Source organism: Vipera berus (assembly GCF_964194415.1).
Source record: "Vipera berus genome assembly, chromosome: 1".
NCBI classification, from domain to species: Eukaryota; Metazoa; Chordata; class Lepidosauria; order Squamata; family Viperidae; genus Vipera; species Vipera berus.
In genome coordinates, this window is record NC_138202.1 from 151,632,169 (window position 1) to 151,653,621 (window position 21,453).

A 21,453-nucleotide genomic window follows, 5' to 3' on the forward strand; every position below is an offset into this window, starting at 1 on the left:
GTATTTCTAGAATTTGGGAAAACAAAACCGAGAAAGCATGCGGCATTTAATTACACCCATTTCAAATAGGCAAAGTGGAACTACAGGTTGATGAAAGAAGAAACACCTTTAGAGTCTGTTTCTGTCTCTCTTATACTGCAAAATTACCTCTGTACTGGAGTCAGAGTGACTTTCACCTAATATTCCCTTTAATAAACATCTGACTAGTTGGCAAACATAAAATCTTTAGGTTCATCCACAGCAACACATTCTAGATCAGTTCTAGCATCTAACAGCTTCCTGATACCTACTTTTAAATTACCAAAAAGACAGAAAAAGCCCTGAAAGAAATTGCTCAGATAACTAAACATATTCTCCTATTGCTTGAGTTGGGCCTAGTCCACTGGAAATAGATGGGAGAGTTTGAGTTTTTAAAATCAGAGATGCTTAAAACTCAGCACCTTAAAAGGGCTAACTATTCTTTGACTAGTAGTTTTTAAAGTTTTACGAGAACCAAAAGTATAGACAATTTTACAGAATATGTTTGATTCTGTGGCATCAGTGTCCATTCTTCTAAACCATTGCCATTTCAAATAAAAAAAACAACAAATAAGTAAACAAACTCACAATGATGGGTTCAGACTCAAAATCACTTACTCTGAAGTACTCACAGTAATTTTATGAAGATTTCCAGAATCAGCAGACAGATGACTGTGGTCTGTTATCTGTTTAACTGCAATTTAAATTGTGAAATTTCTCCCTTTAAATGATGTGCTAACATCTTTTTCCTTTTTCTACAAGTTTAGTTTCCTGCAATTCAAGCAGAGAATTGCAATACTAAAATGCAGCTTTAAAATTGCTGCAGTTAAACTAATCCCAACATTACTCTTTATTTTTGTTGTCCTCTAAAATGTGAAACACTGATGCTGTGATATAAAAAGCATCACTCTGCTTTCTCCTTAGATTCCAATTCAGGATTCTCATTGTTCAGTTGTCAAATTACTCCCATGTTGTTAAACCTTAGTGGTTATTCAGGCCAGACCTGGCTAAGATCCAAATTTAAAAACAATCCTATAATTAACATGCTTAAGGAAATAAAATTCAGAAAGGAAGCAGTGTCTCTCTCTCTCTCTCTCTCTCTCTGTGTGTGTGTGTGTGTGTGTGTGTGTGTAGTTCTCAATTTATGACCACAGTTGAGCCCAAAATTTCTGTTGCTAAGCAAGACAGTTAAGTGAGTTTTGCCCAATTTTACGACCATATTTGCCACAGTTCTTAAGCGAATCACTGCAGTTGTTAAGTTAGCCAGTTGTTAAGTGAATCTGGCTTGCCCATTGACTCTGCTTGTCAGAAGGTCACAAAAGATGATCACATGACCCAGGACTCTGCAACCATCATAAATACAAGCCAGTTGTCAAGTGCCCAAATTTTGATCACATCACCATAAAGCAGGGGTCTTCAAACTTGGCCCTTTTATGACTCATGGACTTCAACTCCCAGAATTCCTCAGCCAGGCACGCTGGCTGAGGAATTATGGGAGTTGAAGTCCATGAGTCATAAAAGGGCCGAGTTTGAAGACCCCTGCCATAAAGGATGCTGAAATGGTCGAAGTGTGAGAAGCAGTCGTAAGCCATTTTTTTCAAATGGTTATGAGTTGAGAACTACCTGTATATATTTGCTCTAAAGAATCTGAAGTCTGCTGTAGTCAAATATTAATATTTGTATACCATTAACTTTGTATGGACTACCAGTTATTAACGCTGTATCAATATCAAACCAGAAATCTCATTATGCAAACAAATTCAATATTGTGACAGACACACATGATTAAATTGAACATCAACAATGGTTATATCATGGAGTTAGTGCATATTGACTGGAATAAAGGGATAAATGCCTATTGGCTGTGCCCTTCCTCTGCACCTATTGATGCAACTTGGGAATTATGATATGTGCAAACAAATACTACACCTCAAAGGCCTTGCTTTGGGAGTTGACCAGCTTGGGCAGGGTCAATAGGCATGATGTAATGCATTTAGATATGACAGTACAGACTATCTAATACTTGTTTATATAGAATAGTCATTTGAATTTATATGTTAAATAATATACAGTGGTACCTTGCTAATTGTTAATTGGTTCTGGAGGTGTGATGAGTACAAAAAACAATACGTACCGAACAACTTTTTCCATAAGAAATAATGTAGTGAGTCATAAGGGACAAAAAATTTGTGTCCAAATGCATCGAGTACCAAATTCAATGAGTTTCAAAGCAGTTGGGTACCAAGGTACCACTGTAATCATATGTATGGCCTATAACAAGAATGATGAATATGGAATGGTTTGGTTAATCTAAGAAATTTCACTGATTTAAAGTATTCTGAATGGCTAATATTTGGCTTTAATAAAAATATTGTTTCTGTCTTTTTCAGAAGAAAATTATAGCCAGATACTCAGCTCATTGAGACAAATTCCTGCCCATTGACACCATTAAAATGCAGAAGAGAAAGTTATTCTTGTGCCCAAAACTGAACAACCCTATAGGGCAAAAATATAGTACAAAATTTCATAACATCTAAAATCAGCTATGTGAATAATAATGTGACTTCTCTCTTCCAATTCTATGATTCTATGACATATTAGACAAGTAAATCAGCAATAGTTGTTTCACTGGTTATGAGATGACCTTTAATATACTGAAGTTTACATTCTTACAACTTGTCTTGGATATACTGGGTAGTCCTTGGGTTATGACTACTCTTTCAATGACTGTTCAAAATTACAATGGTACCGAATGAAGGGGACTTGCAACCAGTCTGCAAACTTTCAGGACCTGCAGTGCCCTTGCACACACATAATCGTGATCCAGACGCTTGGGTGCCCAGCTTGCAATTACCATACTGCAGCAAGCTGCAGTCACTGCAACAAGCTGCAGTCACTGCAACAAGCTGCAGTCACTGCAACAAGCTGCAGTCACTGCAACAGAGCCTTGGTGGAGCAGTGGGCTAATGCCTCCTTAAGTAACACCAGCTGCCTGCAATTAGTGCAGGTTCGCATCCCACCAGGCTCAAGGTTGACTCAGCCTTCCATCCTTCCGAGGTAGGTAAAATGAGGACCCAGATTGTTGGGGGCAATTAAGCTGACTTTGTAATAATGCCGCTTGGGGGTGTGTGTGAAAGCCCTAACAAGCAGGCATATACATAGAATGAAGGCTACTGCTAAGCTTGTAAGCCGCCCTGAGTCTTCGGAGAAGGGCGGGATATAAATGGAATTAAAATAAATAAAATAAATAAATTTGCGACCTTCCCTGCCAGATTCCCAAAAGCAAAATAAATGGGGAAGCCAGCAGGGAAGGTTGCAAGTTGCTTCCCTGAATCACTCCCACTGCTTTTTCTCCCAGAGTCTCAGTATGCAGTGCAAGATCCCAGGGATCTCATATTCCATAGAACCCATCTCCCGGTGTTGTTCTTGCCAGTCATCCTGCATTCCTAGTACCTGCCCATGCTTCCCAGCACATGCCCATGCTTCCCAGCACCTGCCCACTGCTCCTGTTGGCCTACCCACAGTCCCCAGAACCAACCTGTGGCATCCCCTTCATTCTCTTCCCACCTAGAACTCATGCTCTTCTTACACAACAACCTAGGGGGGCTGGGATTGCGACAACCACAGGAACTCCTGGGATTGTCATCACTATGTAATATGATCACATGATGTCATGCTCTATGACTGCATTGCTTAATGATGGATCAATCTCAGTTCCAATTGCTAGGATAGCCCAATGATTACCTATATATATATTCTCTTCTAGTAATTGAATTAAAATGTGTTATTGAAACCCATCAATCAATGTTTTAACAAATAAGATTATTACTTCATATATCAAGATGCTTCAGGGAATTCATCAAGGTCATTTAATATCTCCACTTGTATTTAACCTATCCTTTAGAAACTTTGGCTTCTTTATTAGAAGAGAATATTTTGAATATCAGAGTAGCTGAAGTTGAATACAAATTCTTACCTGCTGATATTTTATGTATTTATGTATTACTGATAACTATTGATGTTCTTTCCCAGAATTTTGGCTATAGTATAATTTGGCAATTTATCAGGTAAATAAATTAGTTTGAATAAGCCGAATATATTTCCTATAATTGTAAAATAAATACGGTTTTAAGTATTATTTGAATTATTTTAAAAAACTGGAATAATTATTCAGAGAATGATTTTCTCATTTGTAGGGATAAATATCGCAAATTGTTTACATCAGATTCATACTTACTTTAACAAGTTAAACATAACTGCAAGTTTATTGGAGGGATAACACTGTTAAACTGACATACCTTCTTAGAGAGATTCCTATATTAATATATGCTAATTTATTGATTGGATTTATATCCCGCCCTATCTCCCGAAGGACTCAGGGCGGCTAATATTTTAAACAGATTGATAAGATTTGTTTCTATGAGATGAAGGTTACCCTAGTTTTGCTTATGTAAATTAGATAATTCTAAAGTTCATGGTTTCAACTTTCCTAGTTCTCAGATTTATCACTGATCATTTTGATCTCTACTTCATATAGAATTGGAATTTTTATCAAGGACCTCAGTGAATAAAACTAGACAGTGATCACTTGACCCCTTTGACTTCTTGGCAGGAGCAGTGATTTGAATCTAGTCAGATTTTTTTTTTCAGAATTAAAAGCTGCAAGATATTTTTGCATAAAGTTGAGAAAGAATCTTACATTTTATGCCAATTTCCTTGAGAATTTTGGGATAATCCTAGTTTGAAAAATGTAGGAAGCTTTCTTTTGGAGTTTCCGGGCAAGAAAGGTATTGCTACTGTTAATCAAACTTTGAAATAAATGTCTACTGTCTTGCAGCAGGACTTTGGGTTATCTAAAATTGCTGAGCAGTAATATATTCAATTAAAACATCTTTAACAAGGTCAGGAACTCCTACATTATTGTCAATCGATAGTTTCAGATGCTTCTGTATGGACAATTTCTTTTTTACACCACTGAAGAATATCACTCAACGAGCCACTGGTAATTAAAAAAAATGAAACAAAGCATTAAAATGCCATATTTTAACAAATTAATGGACTTTAAGTGGGTTTTTAAAATGTTTAATGTACACATTATGATCCTGTGATTAATTTAATACAAGAGTTGTGCTGATTGGGCACTGTAGAAGATGTTAAACAAGAGCTGGCTGTCAACTTTACTAACTTTACTAAGTTAGAAGTGCAATATGGCAATAGAAACACTGATACATGAGTTCTGAATTTGTATTTGGTTGTCCTGTTTTAACTTAATATTTATAGACTCCATTTTTTCATATATAGTCGAGCATGACAAAGATGTAATATCATGTTCAATTATATATAATAACCTTGGAATATATTGCTTTATAAAGAACTCAACATTTCTCATGCATGAATGTACCTCAAAAGATGTTTTGTTTAGATGAAAATAATCTTGTCTCCCCATGTTTAAAATCCTGAAAGGAACATACATGCTTGCTCTTCAACTACAAATTGGTTTGCTATTGTTGTTTTAGAAAGACTGAGAAATATTGTTCTGTGTGATAAGGTTTAAAAATTGCTGTTTAGAAACTGAGTTATTTTCTGACATATATTTTATTGTACATTTTGCTTTTGCTTTTTTTATCTTGTTAATTTTCATGCAGCTATCTTCAACTACTTTCTTAACTTGGAGAAAAAGTTATTCAAGGAGTGGATAAATTTATACATTTATACCTCCTGTTTTAAGGTAAAATGCCTGAAATTCTGGGCATTTTAAAATTAAGAGAAAGAGAGAAGGATCCAAATCAGTCTTTCATTCAAATACTAGCCTGAGAAAGACAGGTAACCATAAACTGCCTATAAATAAAATTAAGCTAGCAGATGAATACATTTTTGCAGACAGAGGAGCTATACAGCTAAATATCTTGCAAGCTAGTAACTTTTTTGCTTAGTTAAAAACATGTTTTTATTTATTTATTTATTTATTTATTTATTGATGGGATTTATATCCCGCCCTATCTCCTGAAGGACTCAGGGCGGCTCACAATAAAACATATAATAAGTGCATAAATCAAGATAAATGAAATTGAGAACATCAGTGCAATAAAAAATTAGAGAATTTAAAAATGAATTAAAAATACTAAATATAAATTAATTAAGATGCCTGTCAGTCTAGGTCAGCTTGGTGGAACAGGTGTGTTTTGAGGCCGCGGCGAAAGGATTGGAGGTTTTGGGCTATCCGTTTTATATTCCTGAACCAATAAAAAGCATCAGAACCAAAATGAAAACTTGCTCAAGGACCTCTTCTAACCTTTGCTAGAAGTCCATCTCATTCCATGAAGATATCTGTTCTGAACTACATATTTTAAATAGTTCTTAATATAACCCAGTAAACACAGACACTATTCATCCACTTCACTGAAGGATCTTACTGAAGAAGACGGTTGTGCTCGAGACATTTACTGCACTCTAAATTTTTATATAAAGCAGTGGCCCCCAACCTTTTGGGCACCAGGGACCAGTTCCATGGAGAAAGGATTTTCTGCAGACCAGAGGGAGCATGGTTTCGTGTGCTGTCTACATCCTGTGGAGGGGACTTCGCTTGTTTGTGTGGCCCAGTTTCTGGCATGCCACAGATTGATGCCGGTCCATGGACTGGGGGTTGGGACCCCTAATTTAAAGCATTTAATAATTTGAAATATCCATAGGAAAAGCATAGTCTTTGGTCTTGGATCATTAATAGAGATTCTTGTAAAATGTTGAAAGAAAATGCTGAAGTTAATTTTATAGTAAAGTTCATTGCAGATTTGAAGTTAACAAACAAGAAAATTCTCCATTGAAAATAAAAGAGATACCGTACTCATAATGTTTTTGACTTCTGGAGTTTCAAAACTTACACAATGTTAACTGTTCATCCATGGATGATCCAGAATGAAACATACATAGTATGTGGAAAGTACAAGAAGAAGGAGAGTGCCTCTCTGCTGAGTCTCTATTAGATCAAAGGTTCTTATAAACACTGAAGGGATACTTCCATTAATGGAAAGGAATGCCTGTATTTACCTATAGTGATGGTCATTTCTCAGTACTTTCAGCTTGATACCTAAAAGTTATGTTTTAGCATGTATGTGGAAAAAAAAGTTCCAAAACCCCATTCCATGTTCATAATTTTGTGCACAATAATATATTGTGGGGTGCCATAATATATTGTGCTGTGATCCTAGAACAGTGATGGCGAACCTTTTAGAGACCGAGTGCCCAAACTGCAACCCAAAACCTACTTATTTATCACTGGGTGCCTGGTGGGCGTGGCCCACTGGGTGGGTGTGGCTGTGGTGGTCATGGCAGATTGGGTGGGTGTGGCCAAGGTGGGCATGGTCACCTCAATGTTGCTTATGGGGAGGGATGCCTGTGGGGGGTGGGCAGGGTTGGGGGAGATACAGGGGGGTCTCTGGTAGGTGGGGCAGGAGGCTCATCCTGCGGGGTGAGGCAAGGCAGGGTGGGGGTGCCATTGCCATAGGGCAAGGCAAGGGCCGGGGAGGCTGCTGCCTGACACCATCGGCCCCCACACACAGATGCCAGAGAGTGCATGGGGGCCAACAGTGTCCGTCAGCAGCCACAGTCTGCTGGCCCCTCAACCGGCACACTCTGGGGCCCTGCAGCCCGCCGCCAGCAGTTCAAAGAAGCCGCCTCTGAGATGGATGGCCAGGTGACAGCTGAGGAGGCAATGCAGTGGGTTGTGCCCAGGAAAAGGAGAGCATGTGAGGCCAGGAGGGACGGGATGGTGGAGAGGGAAACCTGCCGTGCCGGTATGCATCCAGTCACGTGGGACCTCGGCGAGTTAGGAAGTGGCTGGTTGAAGAGGGACAGTTGCCATCTTCAGGCCATGGCACGCGTGCCCACAGAGAGGGCTCTGAGTGAAGCCTCTGGCACGCGTGCCATAGGTTTGCCACCACTGTCCTAGAACTATGGATCCTACCAGCAGAGCTGATTCGAAAATGGGTTTGTCTGAGTAAGAAATTCAGTGTTATTTAAGATTATGAGGAATTAAAGCCACTTATGCCTTCCATTTATTTGGATTCTATTTTTATATTCAACCAGCCACCATGTCCAACATATCTGAAACGCCTGGCTAGGAAGGCAAAACCAAAATACAGTCAATAGGTAACCATCATATAAAACAATTACATAAATTGGGCAACGAGACATTCTCAAAAGATTGTGGGGTCTGACCACTTCATTCACTGTAACCAATTACACTTTCATCAATGATAAAAAGTTAACATTTTTGCCGACATATCTACAAAGCCTCCTTGTCACCAAATATAGATAGTCCATATTCAGCAACTGCCTTGCTCATCACTGCAATTACAACACTGATGAAAAAATAACTTTACAACTAGTCCTTGCATTTCTGACCTTTGCAGGTCTATAAAGCAAAGGACAACTGAAATAAGATCATAAGTGCAACTGCGGTTTCACATAACGACTGCTATGCTTGATTTGCTAGTTGCAACTAATGATCACTAAATGAGGACCAACCTGTACTGATATTATACAGACACAGAATTTCACATTCTGATCTGATTATAGGCCAGATATTATGAACTTGGCATTTTTGAAATTAATCTTTCAATCATGATCAATCAAAAATTAAAATAAGTCTTTCCAATACTGATTTACTGTGATACCTTCACTTTCAAAATGGTTTACCAGCTGGTTTGACAATGTAAGGGAAGTTGCTACCTAAGCCTCATGTTTACACAGAAGTTTGTTGCAGAGTTTAAATGGGATTTATTATTAAATATCAATGTATGTATAGTAATGCACTTTTCATCAAGCAATTTTTAGAAAGCTCTTGGCTTTATTTTGGGGAGCACATTATTTTATCAATAGTAGATGGAATATCATGATGTAGTCAATTTCATTTTGCTTTTGAAGTTTGTACTTACTCATGTTTGATCTTCAAATACCTAACATTAGACTCTCAGACTTCCCAAAATTAATGCTTGTACTATATGGAGCTGCTAATAAATACTTAAATAATGAATTCAATCACTACTAACTGCAAGACAAACTGGTGATAAAAATAAATCCTATATCCTGTTCATCATACTTCCTAAATCATTATTTGTTTTTAAAACAAATTAAGTCAGAATTATATTAGATATATAGAAATCATTCAGACGATATAACTAAGTGCCTAAATAGTTCTTTTCAGCTCACATAATATGGCAAATAGCTTCTATCCACTTTGCTTAATGACATACTACAGTTCGTTTTCACCAGAATATATAATAATTCAAATGCTTATATAATTAATGCACACAATATAACACTGCTGTATAATTTTGAAACATTAAAGCACACAGGTAAAATCAGGCGTGCCTGTAGAAAAATATTTTACAGCTTTAATACTCAAGAGCTTAAACAATTTCTTTACTTTAAAAGGCAGAAGAAAGCAAAACAGAGAAAAATGAAAGCAAGCATTTAACCCACTCTGCATAAACATGTTAAACTGAAAAATCCTGAATTATTTTTCTTCTGGAAAAAAAAAAGCATTAAGCACGTCTCCTTTTTCAAGCAAATAGAGATGTAATATGAACAGCTTACTGTGAACAGTGGTTTAATCAGGAAGTAGCCATTACCCCCTCGATACAGAACAGTGACAGCACTCCAAAACAAGCCGTGATAATTTTCTTTTTTTAGTTAAGAGGAATGAAAGAACACCTACAATTGTATCCTAGCTCTTCTGACCTCTGGGTCAGCAGATCTCTATTATCAAATGCTACCAAGGCAGCATAATCCAAAGCAAGCATTTACAGCACTCTATTTGTGGAAACACCTAAAATCTCTCTTAACACAACCTCTCTCTCCCTATGTTACTCACAAAACATGGCTGTCTTATTCAGAGATTAGCAATTATTGTAATGAGATACTGCCGGAGAGGGTCAAATAGTACTTCCTGCAGTTTACACATCTTGATTTCCTGGTAAACAAACAGAAAGGCAGCTGGAGCAGTTAGATTACCAGTAAACATCCATGTTCATGTGACCAAAACCAACCCAGGTAAGGTATGTGGCTTGCAAAATATAAGGTAGGAATTGTTTTACTGAACTGTGGCAACACCCTATCTCTAAAGCAGTTTTAACAAAAGGAGCGTTCTCTATGCAAAAGCCAATTTTGCCCCCCCCTCTCAGAGAAACAGATGAAAGGCTTAGTCCGCATTATGTTATCCCCTTTGCTATAACAAGGAACTAAGATTACCTGGATTTTAAATAAAAGCTTAAATATCACTGGCAGCTAGAATGAAAGAAAAATAGAACAGCCCAACTTCTCAAAGAACAAGGAAGCTGCGCTGGGCTTAAGCTAATGTAATACAAATCAATATTACTTTCCTGAAAACATACTTGAATGAAAACATGATAGAATTCCCTGTCAAAAAAATATCCACCTGCACTTTTTATGCAAACAAAATCTCTTCATTTAACACCAGCAGTGAATATATACCTGCCAAAGAATAAAAATTAATATAAAAACCTAAAAACAACCCTGCTAAGGGAGGCCAATGCCTTTCTTAATACAGTTTCTAATTAGGTTTCTCACTGACCAATCAAACACTTCCAAGATGGTCACAAGCAGAGGATGGGACAAGTTGCCGTGAACCTGGAAGTCTTAAGATCAATGTCCTTCATAGGTTGATTCAATCCCCTTCTAAAGACATTCCAGTCAGTGGTCACCCTCATGTATTGCGATAATGACTTCACAGGTGAATAATGCACTAAGTGAAAGAAATGCTTCTTTTTCCTGTTCAAAATTTTCTAATCAACTTCATTGCAAAGCCTTTCACTTTTTGAAAGAGAAGGAAATCTCCCCGCTGATTTTCTCCAAATTCATTCATTCATCCATCCATTCATTCGATTTATATGCTGCCCATCTCATCTAAAGATGACTTTGAGTGGCTTACATTCATGTACTTTGATCCCATCCCCCCATCACCTTTATTTTAAATGAAGGTCTCTAATTGTTTTAGCTTTTTCTTGTAAGGAGAGTGTTCAAGCCCCCTTCAATTTGCTAGCACTGATGACGTTACCTAGTTCGACTAATGAAATGTCTGCAAGAAAACAACCAAGCTCAGAGAGCACCAGGGACCCCTCATTTCAACTCTGAGCTACAAATATTCTTCTCTATTGGTACCCCTTCAATTTCTCTGATAATTTTAAAAGTCATTAAAACATAAAAGTGAATGGTTTCCAAAAAACAGTCTTTCCCATGAGAGCAATACAGTCCCTTTCCCCAGATAAATTGACCCAACTGTAATATACCACAGGCAGGAAATCCGGATGCTCTTACAAGAGGCACTTGCCTAAACATAATATTTGGTACTGCAATCACTTACAAGACTACGGAATATCAAAAGGCAAAATTTTAGTCAAAATGCCCATAGACCGCTGCACCAACCAAATCAGTTTATTACAGCCAAAAGGTCAGATCCAGTACTCAGCAGCAAAACTGTGTTATCTATCTGTCTGTCTGTCTGTCTGTCTGTCTGTCTGTCTGTCTGTCTGTCTGTCTGTCTATCATCTAAAAGCATGAGCATAAGTTCTAAAAATATGTATAATAAAATAAAATGGTGTTATAAAAAGCTAAGAATAAATAAGTGTCCAAACTTAGCTAATGGTGACATATTGTACAGATGGTAGCACAAATCTGGGCAACTTCAGAGGATATTTTTGAGTTTTTGTCTGAAAGAAGAATAGTAAGCAGAAATCCCATACCCTGCCTGGAAATTCTTCAGGATTGGGAAAAAAATGAAAGTCAGTCTAGAGTTCTTATATACAGAGCAACGTATATAAGCCATATTTCTCGACTTCAGCAGTTTTAAGATATGTGTATTTCAACTCCCAGAAGTTCTCCAGCCAGCACACTCACTACAGACATAAATGACCAAGCTCAAGTCTTACATCAGATACATTAAGTGATGACTTAGCTCTTAACAGAAGGCCCTAATGCTAAGAAAGAGAAGTGAACAATCACCAGCAAAACTGATAGATTCAGTTACAGCAGACATGTCAAGCACAAGGCCCGGGGGCCGGATGCGGCCCGCGAAGTGGTTTCATGTGGCCCGTGAAGCCATCCTGGAAACAGTGAGGGAATGGCCCCCACTGCCTTGGCCCTGGCCCAGAGACCCTCCTTCTGCCAGAGACCCTCAGATCTGTCCCACTCCTGCCCAGGCCCCCATAGGCACCCTTGGTGCGAACGATGTAGAGCTGGCCACGCCTACCCAGGCGGCCATACGCACTCTAGCCACGCCCACCCTGGCCATACCCACCCGGCCCCCTGAGGGCAACCGCAATGCTGATGCGGCCCTCAATGAAATTGAGTTTGACACCCCTGAGTTACAGTGATGATGAGTGCAACTTTGGAAGACCTGATGGACCAGGTTCGGGATGGAATATCTATCTGTAATCACTAATGGTCAGCATTGATGTGGTATCACTCCATCCATCCTTCCATCCATCCATTTGATCATTGGGTTATTGCCAGACTTTCTCTAGGCGTAAAACTATTTCTTCCAACAAGACAACAATTCCACTTAAAATTCTGTCTGGATTACTTCTGGGAGGGTTAAACGTACTTCTCTGTACTTGTAAAATTGGGAAGAATGCTTAATTCTACTGTATTAAAAAAACATTGTACGGTTATAATTAAATACAGGTAGGGGTTTTTTGTCTTTTTGTACAATGCTCAAATAACATAGTTTAAACTGGACAGCCATAAAAAGGCATAAACAATTACAGATTTGCTGTGATAATTATGCTATGAAGCTCTTAGAACAGGACTGTACAGATGTATACCTCAGTCAGTCCACAGTACTCCTAACTCCTGGGCAATTTCAAATCAAAACAATAGTTTGTGTTTCTGTGTGTAGTCTATATTTGTACTTATTAGACTTACACAGACTGAACATTTTCAAAATTTTGTGAGGCAGTTTTTCAAAATATATCATAAAATAGCATACAAAAACCACCATGATTTTTCTTTGTTTTTTTAACTTGCAGAATGAGGCATATAATAAAAAAAACAGACAGAAAAGACTAAAGAGGAGCTATATGTAAAAGATGAAATAGGATTAAAACTGATCCATAAAACAAACCCCTATAAATACCAACCGGATAATCCAGGCTGCAGTATATTTAATAAAATAGAGATTGAAATGGATATATAGAAAATTATAATTTTTATATAAGTGTAAAGTATTAGTATTTGTGCAAAAAAATAAATTATCCCAATATTTGAGGGGCCTCCTAACTAGATATGACCAAATTTCTCTGCAAGGAAAATGTATTCATGTATTGCATGAATAAAAATAAACGAATTTTGACTCTTTTGTACAAGGGAACAGGATCAAGGTTATATGATATCAAATGTTTCAATAGTGTCCAAAGGGTAAATCTCCCTTGTAATTAGAATTACCATAGATAATAAATTTAGGCAAGAAAAACCAAAGGCACAGGTATAGTGTAGGTGGTTCCTTGCTCAATAGTAATACCTGTGAGAAAGGTCCTAGTGGACAATCACTTCAATATGAGCCAGCAGTGTGCTGCAGCTGCCAAAAAAGCCAACACAGTGCTAGGCTGCATTAACAGAGGGATAGAATCAAGATCACGTGAAGTATCAATACCACTTTACAATGCCTTGGTAAAGCCACACTTGGAATACTGCATCCAGTTTTTGTCACCAAGATGTAAAAAAAGATGTTGAGACTCTAGAAAGAGTGCAGAGAAGAGCAACAAAGATGATCAGGGGATTGGAGGCTAAAACATATAAGGAATGGTTGCTGGAATTGGGTATGTCTAGTTTAATGAAGAGAAGTACAAGGGGGGACATGATAGCAGTGTTCCAATATCTCAGGGGTTGCCACAAAGAAGAGGGAGTCAAGCTATTCTCCAAAGCACCTGAAGGCAGGACAAGAAGCAACGGATGGAAACTAAAGCAAGACAGAAGCAACCTAGAACTAAGGAGAAATTTCCTGCCAGAATAATTAATCAATGGAACACCTGCCTCTAGAAACTTTGAATGCTCCAACACCAGAGGTGGGATTCAGCCAGTTTGCACCACTTCGGCAGAACCAGTAGCTAATTTTTTGTTGCCCAGGACCAGAATGGACTTCCGGAAGCGGCATCCACACAGAGAACCGATTGTTCACATATATGAATCCCACCACTGTCCAACACTGGAAGTTTTTAAGAAGAGACTGGACAACCATTTGTCTGAAATGGTATAGGGTTTCCTACCTGAGCAGGGGGTTGGACTACATGACCTCCAAGATCCCTTCCAACTTTATTGTTGTTGTTGTTGTTGTTATACCCAACATACACCAAACTGATTGTTTGGGGTGTGTGTGAAAGGGACATTATTAGAAATTTTGAATTTAAACAAGCATACAGATTACTTTTGGAAAATGCAAACCCTTAGAAATCTTTTGAACCAATTTTTGAAAATGTGGCTTGCAAAATTAGAGGAACTGAAGGAACAAGAAATGGAACGACCGGCAGGAGGGAGGTGTTTCCTAAAGGGCAAGGAATGGGCAAATGTGAAACAATGGTTCCCTTACTTTCAGTTAAGATTAACTTGAAATACAAGTTTCTTTTAAGGTTGCTCTCTGTCTATATTGAAAAGCATGAATGTACATTTGCACCCCACCCACTATACATCATCCAGGATTCATAAATATTGTGGATAAACCTGGAGATTCTTTAGTAGCAGGGAAGATAATTTTGTTAGGAATAAGGTCACCTTTGAACTTTGATTCAACTTCATAAGGTAATAATCTACAAGACTGAACCATCTCAACCAACTCAAAAGATCTTTCCATAAACTAAGGAGGCATTCATAATGAATCATATGTGCATTAGATGCCATCAAGTCCTTGCAAGCCCAACAAATGATAGTTATGTTGACATTTGGTGCTTTTGTACAAAAGCTGAGGAATGTAGGTCTGGATAGATGATGATACATCTATAGTAAGTGTCATAGAGGATTATTAGTGATGGGCAAGGCCAACGCAGTGTTCACAGTGAATTGGTTCAGACACGAGCCAAGTTTATTTTTTGATTGAAATAACTGAGATTGTTTTCTGAGCTAACTACACTCCCTTGTCCATTCTCATTTTCTTGTCAATCCTGTTATCCTTCAAGCACTTATTCTTTTAAAGACTTAGAAGCTGGATGTAGCAGTAAGAAAAAGCAGCCATCGAGAAGTTATTCTCTAAGTTTTCTTGGAATTGGAGGAAGTTGCTCTTCCACTCCTTTCAAATATCCTGTATCAAAGGCTTCTATAATATGCAGAAGCCTCTCCAGCCATCACTACATGGCCTGGGTCCCGGATATCTGAGGGAACACCTGCTGCCGGCATCAAACGCCCTTCGCCCAGTGCGCTCCCACAGGGAGGGTCTGCTCAGGGTCCCGCCAGTAAGAGATTGCCGGCGGGTGACACCCAGGGATAGGGCCTTCTCGGTGGGAGCGCCTGCCCTCTGGAACCAGCTACCGGTGGAACTGAGAACTGCCCCCGACCTCCGATCATTCCGCCGGGGCCTGAAGACCTGGCTCTTCGAGCTCTCGGGCCCAGGCTGAGGAGAAATTTTTAATTTGGGGTTCTTTTTAATCGAGTACAGGATCAATTTAATATTTTTTTTAATTTGGTTCTTAATTTTTGTATTTTGGATTTTTAATTTCCTGTAAACCGCCCTGAGTCCTCAGGGAATAGGGCGGTATATAAATATAACTAAATAAAAAAAATAACTTATTTCCTGATGGGAAGAAAAGGGAGTCTAGATTCCAATTTACTAATGGTGCTAATACAAGAGTTCTTATTTGAGTTGTGGTGCTGCACTGGTTAGAATACAGTATTGCAGGCTAATTCTTCCAAATGCCAACTGCCAGCAGTTCGATTCTCACCTGCTCTGAGTTGATTCAGCCTTCTATCCTTCTGAGGTCAGTAAAATGAGGACCCAGACTATTGGGGGCAATATGCTGACTCTGTAAACTGTTTAGAGAAGGCTGTAAAGCACTGTGAGGTGGTATTAATTCTAACCACATCTCAATTCTTCCATACATGTTCACATATTGTTCCTCCAACTATTTTCCCTCCTATATTGGCATGCCAGGTAAACAAGGGAGAGCTCTGGATTCTGCAATCTGAAAGACTCCCTTCATATACTCTCAACACGTCATTTTATTGTTGGAGCATAGTTATGGAGGATTAGTGTCAGAGATGACCATCTTCAAAGTGAGAAGGCCTCCAGTGCCAACCTCTTTCTCCATCAGTACCCATGGACTCTGTGACTCCCTCCCAGAGATGATAATGATGATGATCATCATTTATTAAACTTGTATGCCACCCAGCTCTTAATGACTCTGAGCTCAGATTTATCTCCATAAATTATTATTTATTGTTAATAAAAATGGACTGCGCAGCAATCATTCAAAACATATAAAAACCAGATTAAGGCTGCTGAAAAACGTTAATGATTTGATCTATTTTGCACTAGTCTTTACCAATATTTTTTTCAACAAGGATTCCTAAAAATCATAACTTTTCAATTAGTGGCACCGTGTGGAAGAAAATGTAAATCACTGTAATTGTTACGGAATTACTTTTATGTATAATTTTCATGTCACTGGTTACATCATGTCACTCAAGACATGAGATTGCCATTCAACGTCCCATCCAGACACTGACTTGGTTCCAACAGATCATATACAGTACTATCAGCATTCTCTGGAATTGGCTTCTCAGGAAGTTAATTTGGCTTTCAAAAAGTGCCCTTTCTCCTTGAGTTTGATTGTAGGGTAAGAACACACCGTGAGTGTTCCTGACCTCACCTACTACCCATCCCCTGAAGCTTTGGATGCACCCCAAAATTCCTTCAAACCTTATAATCAAATTACAATATTTTATGTGACAGAAGAGAGAAATTATCGAGTGCATAAACAGTAATCTTTATATTGTCCATATTTAACTTATCTGACATTTAAATTAAATTTCATTTTCTGGCTCCAGTCATTTTGTGTTATATGGCCCCTCCTACAGGCCCCAACACATACATTCAAAGCCAAATGTAATCCTTAACACAATCAAGTTTGCCTACTCTTGTTACAGACAATGAGGAATATTTGGAGACTTTTAGACCAATAGAAAGTATTCTTTTAATTTCAAAACTACAATATTTGTACCTGAACAATAAAAACCTACATTGGGATAAATAAGATCTATTAGCCACCAGTTGCTAACTTTTCATTACATCTTCCAAATCATATCACTAGTCCTCTGAGCTGGATCTAACAAGAAATTCAAAGACAGTGAGAATAAATCGTATCATCTCTGGAAACCCAGGTGTTTATATTTCTGCCTATTTTCCATAACCATATTGGGCTATGGTAGGGCAATCATTTTCTACACTCGTTCTAATATTTCAATTGATTATACTATAACAACAGTTCAAACAAAGTTTGCAGGTTTGTGATTTTTTATAACCATAAACATCTAAAATGTTTTATATTACGGTAATATATTAAAATATATAAAACGTATATAGTTATTACAGTAGCCATAAGAAAATGAAATTCCTGTATCACTTTTAGAAAAGGATAATAAGAAAAAGATAGTATCAGAGTAGTTCCTATTGTACAGAGTAATAAAGCCTTGCATACTCAGTCTGACAGCTTTCGGGAGGTTTCTTGCTTAAATGTAACCCCTCTCCAGCAGAACATGAAAAAAAACAACCAAATTCATTCTGACTATCTCCACTGTAACGCCGGTTAATTTGTACAGGGTACCGTGTATTAAAATATTCATTAATATGCAGCTCTTAAAAGCTTTACAAGAACAGAAGGAGAGGGGGGAGGATAAACTGAATCATAAGCTTTGTTTTTTTCCCCCCTATAAAATGCATGAAAGTCTGTGAAAAGCAGTAAATATATATCCTTTCATTTATCCATCAACAGAAAATAGGCACACAGCCTGAGAGAATGCAATATTCATTTTGCTGCAGAAGAACAGACGTTGCATAACAATGAGATTTGCTAATGAAATCAACCATCAACCTGGAATACATATGTATTAAACCAAGACCTCCGTGTCATTTTCTTTTTGCATCATTTATTCTTTTTTCTGATTCCACCCCCTGCCTTCTCTTTTCAGCATTTTGTCCTTCCCTCCATTTTCCTGGATTCAAATATAGCTGTGTTGTACAACAATGTTTAAATATTATAGATGTCTTTATTTTAACATTTTCTCCCTGCCAAATGCCAACAGCCTAGGTTCCATCAGCATTGTTAATGTACCCTTGAAGGAAAAATCAATGGGTACTAAGGAGACAAAGACGATTTATTTCTCTGGAAAGTATGTCGAAAGTATTCATCAAAACTGTTTGCCATTCAGACTACAGAAGTGCACGAATATATACTAATATATAACATAATAGAGGGTGTTTAACAATGAAAGTTACGTATACATTGTAATTCAATCATTTTCATTTCACAATAATTACTTATAATGGTTAATAACTATCCTAATTATGTTTTTATTTCAACTGTATGGAAGACCACCATGGTATAAAAGTAATCTTAACTATAATACATACTATGTATCATCTGGAAACTAGAATTTCAAATGCCATTTTTAAATTACAGGATGTGACTGAATTGTTGGCAATTAATGATATTCTTTTGTAACATGCAAAGTCATAGCCCTTTAAAGAAGAAGCTATTCACTTCAGGATGAATTAACAATGGAAAGTTTGAGTTTTTAAAAAACCCTATTACAGTGTTTAAGTCATGCCTCTGAAAAAAAAATACTATGGCCCTTTTCAAAAATGCTTAAATTATTGGTAAGCAACAATATTCTTCTATAAAATGAAAGCTATCATTCTTTAAGAAGCCATTTATTTTAAAATACAAAAATGCAAGCTTTCATTTTGTGAAATATTTTACTAAGTGTGCATAAACTGGATTTAATTAACCTGCACATAACTAGGAAAGTTATCACTACATCCTTCTGTTGATGTAATTAATCCTAATTCATGGCACCAATAATTTCTGAGATAGCCGCACTGCTATTAAATAAGGGAATAACTCATCCAGTACTTGCTACTTTAAAAATCTAATTCATACTGACACAGCTTATGTAGGTGAACACATAAAGAGCATAGAATTTTATGGAGGAATATTGGTTGGTAAATCCTTGTTGGACGTGAAAAGGAAGCTTCCATAAGCACCAATTCAGCTTTCAACTATTTCCTAATGTTTTCTTAACTGTATAATGCATGTGAGCATGGACCAAACTAGAACTGTCATCCACCTAAAATTTAGAATCTAAAGAGGTCAATGTAGTCACAGGCTATAATTAATCACCACTAGCAGAGAAAATGTAAATTATTAACTCTATGGGGTTTGCAACGCAAGCCACTAATCCAAAACATTTGTGCCGGTATTAGATAATATTATGTTGGATTTACTTAGTTTTCACACACACACACACAGACACACATCCTTAACACAAATGTAGCAAATTTTAGGAATCAGCTATCCATCTGCTATCCCGTACCTTAACATTTTACAGTACTGTACAAGTAGTCCTCGACTTACAACCACAATTGAGCCCAAAATTTCCATTGCTAAGCAAGACAGTTTTGCCCCATTTTGCCACAGTTGTTAAGTTGAATCACTGCAGTTGTTAAGTTAGTAACATGGTTGTTAAGTGAATCCAGTTTCCTCACTGTCTTTACACATCAGAAGGTTGCATGACTCTGTTACACTGCATGCCCATTGTCAAGTGTCTGACTTTTGATCATGTGACCATGGGGATGCTGCAATAGTTGTAAGTGTGAAAACTGGTCATAAGTCACTCTCAATGCCATTGTAACTTTGAATGGTCATTAAATAAATGGTTATAAGTTGAGGATTGCCTGTACTTTTTATTGCTATTAACATTCCCTAGTTCCTATAAATAACGAAGCATTCACTCTTGGATGTAATAGAAACAAAATGTCCTACTAATAAACTACAGATTCACAAGGAATCCTGACGATAGTGACCCTTGAAATGTCTTTCATGAACCTAAAGGAGGTTGGAAGAGGGGAGAGATATTTCATCTTTTCTTTCAGTGGCAGCCATCCTCCCTGTTCCTCAGTCAGATTTTGGACTAGTTAGTTCAAACTTCAAAAAATATGAACTCAGTTGGACTAGCCCAGGGGTAGGCAACCTTGGCTCTTTTACAACTCATGGACTTCAACTCCCAGAATTCTATGGCTGGCTCAAGAATTCTGGGAGTTGAAGTCCATGAGTCATAAAAAAGCCAAGGTTGCCTACCCCTGGACTAGCCTAAACCTAAATAGCTGTACAATAAATAAAAAAAACCCTTCTCAACTTGGTAACCTCCAAATGTGTTGGATATCCAATTCTTACTCTTCTGTAACCATCATGAACTAGGAGCTGCAGTCTGAACCCCTAGATTAAAGATTTCTTAATTTACACAGCTTGAGACAACTTTCAGAGGTAGTTTTAGGATTCCTTTGCTCTCACTTGGTGACTTTTCTTATCTTGCAATCAAATCCAAGTGAAAGTGGATCCTTAGAAAACTATCTTTTTTATTTGGAAATAGAGCATATATTTTTAAAATATGCACAGATTCCAGCAAATTATGCATCAAGAAAGAACAATTTCTTTGAATGCAACTATGTTTCTCATGCCTGATAACCAGTCTCGTACTCCTTAAGGAACCAAGCATTCCTATGGAAACTATAAAGGTAAAGGTAAAGGTTCCCCCGCACATGCGTGCTAGTCGTTTCCGACTCTAGGGGCCGGTGCTCATCTCCGTTTCAAAGCCGAAGAGCTAGCGCTTGTCCGAGGACGTCTCCGTGGTCATGTGGCCGGCATGACTAGCACGGAACGCTGTTACCTTCCCACCGTAGTGGTCCCTATTTTTCTACTTGCATTTTTACGTGCTTTCGAACTGCTAGGTGGGCAGAAGCTGGGACGAGTAACAGGCGCTCACTCTGCTACACGGCACTCGGGATTTGATCCACCAAACTGCCGACCTTCTGATCGACAAGCTCAGTGTCCTAACCCACTGAGCCACCGCGTCCCTTCTATGGAAACTATAGGGAATCTTTAATGTCAGCCTCGTTTTCGTGTATTTTCATTTCTTCTTTGATTCTGAAGCTTGAGGTTCTACAACAGCTGATAAGAAGTTAACAAACATCTGAATGTTAAGCAAAATGCAGCACTTTTGAGTAACAGCAGCAGCACAAAAGAAATAATAAATAAATAAATCTGAGTAGCCATTTTGAATTGAAAGACTTCATTCCTCCTCGTGCCCATTGAAATTGGTTCATATTCTAAGTCAGAATATCAAACAAGGAGCAGATACATTGTTAGTCTGAGACTAACT

The 21,453-nt window shown here is 37.8% G+C and overlaps 1 protein-coding gene across 11 annotated transcripts in view; it reads right to left on the minus strand.

Annotated features, from left to right (window-relative positions):
- Positions 1 to 21,453, minus strand: part of BAZ2B (bromodomain adjacent to zinc finger domain 2B) — a 228,494-nt gene that overhangs the window by 118,580 nt on the left and 88,461 nt on the right. The window contains exon 1 of one of the 11 annotated variants that reach the window (XM_081315160.1): positions 9,613 to 9,838. The exons of the other annotated variants lie outside the window; for them this stretch is intronic. The gene's annotated coding sequence lies outside the window, so the exon portion shown is untranslated. Of the gene's footprint in view, positions 1 to 9,612; positions 9,839 to 21,453 lie in introns of those variants that run through there. 11 annotated transcript variants of the gene reach the window in all.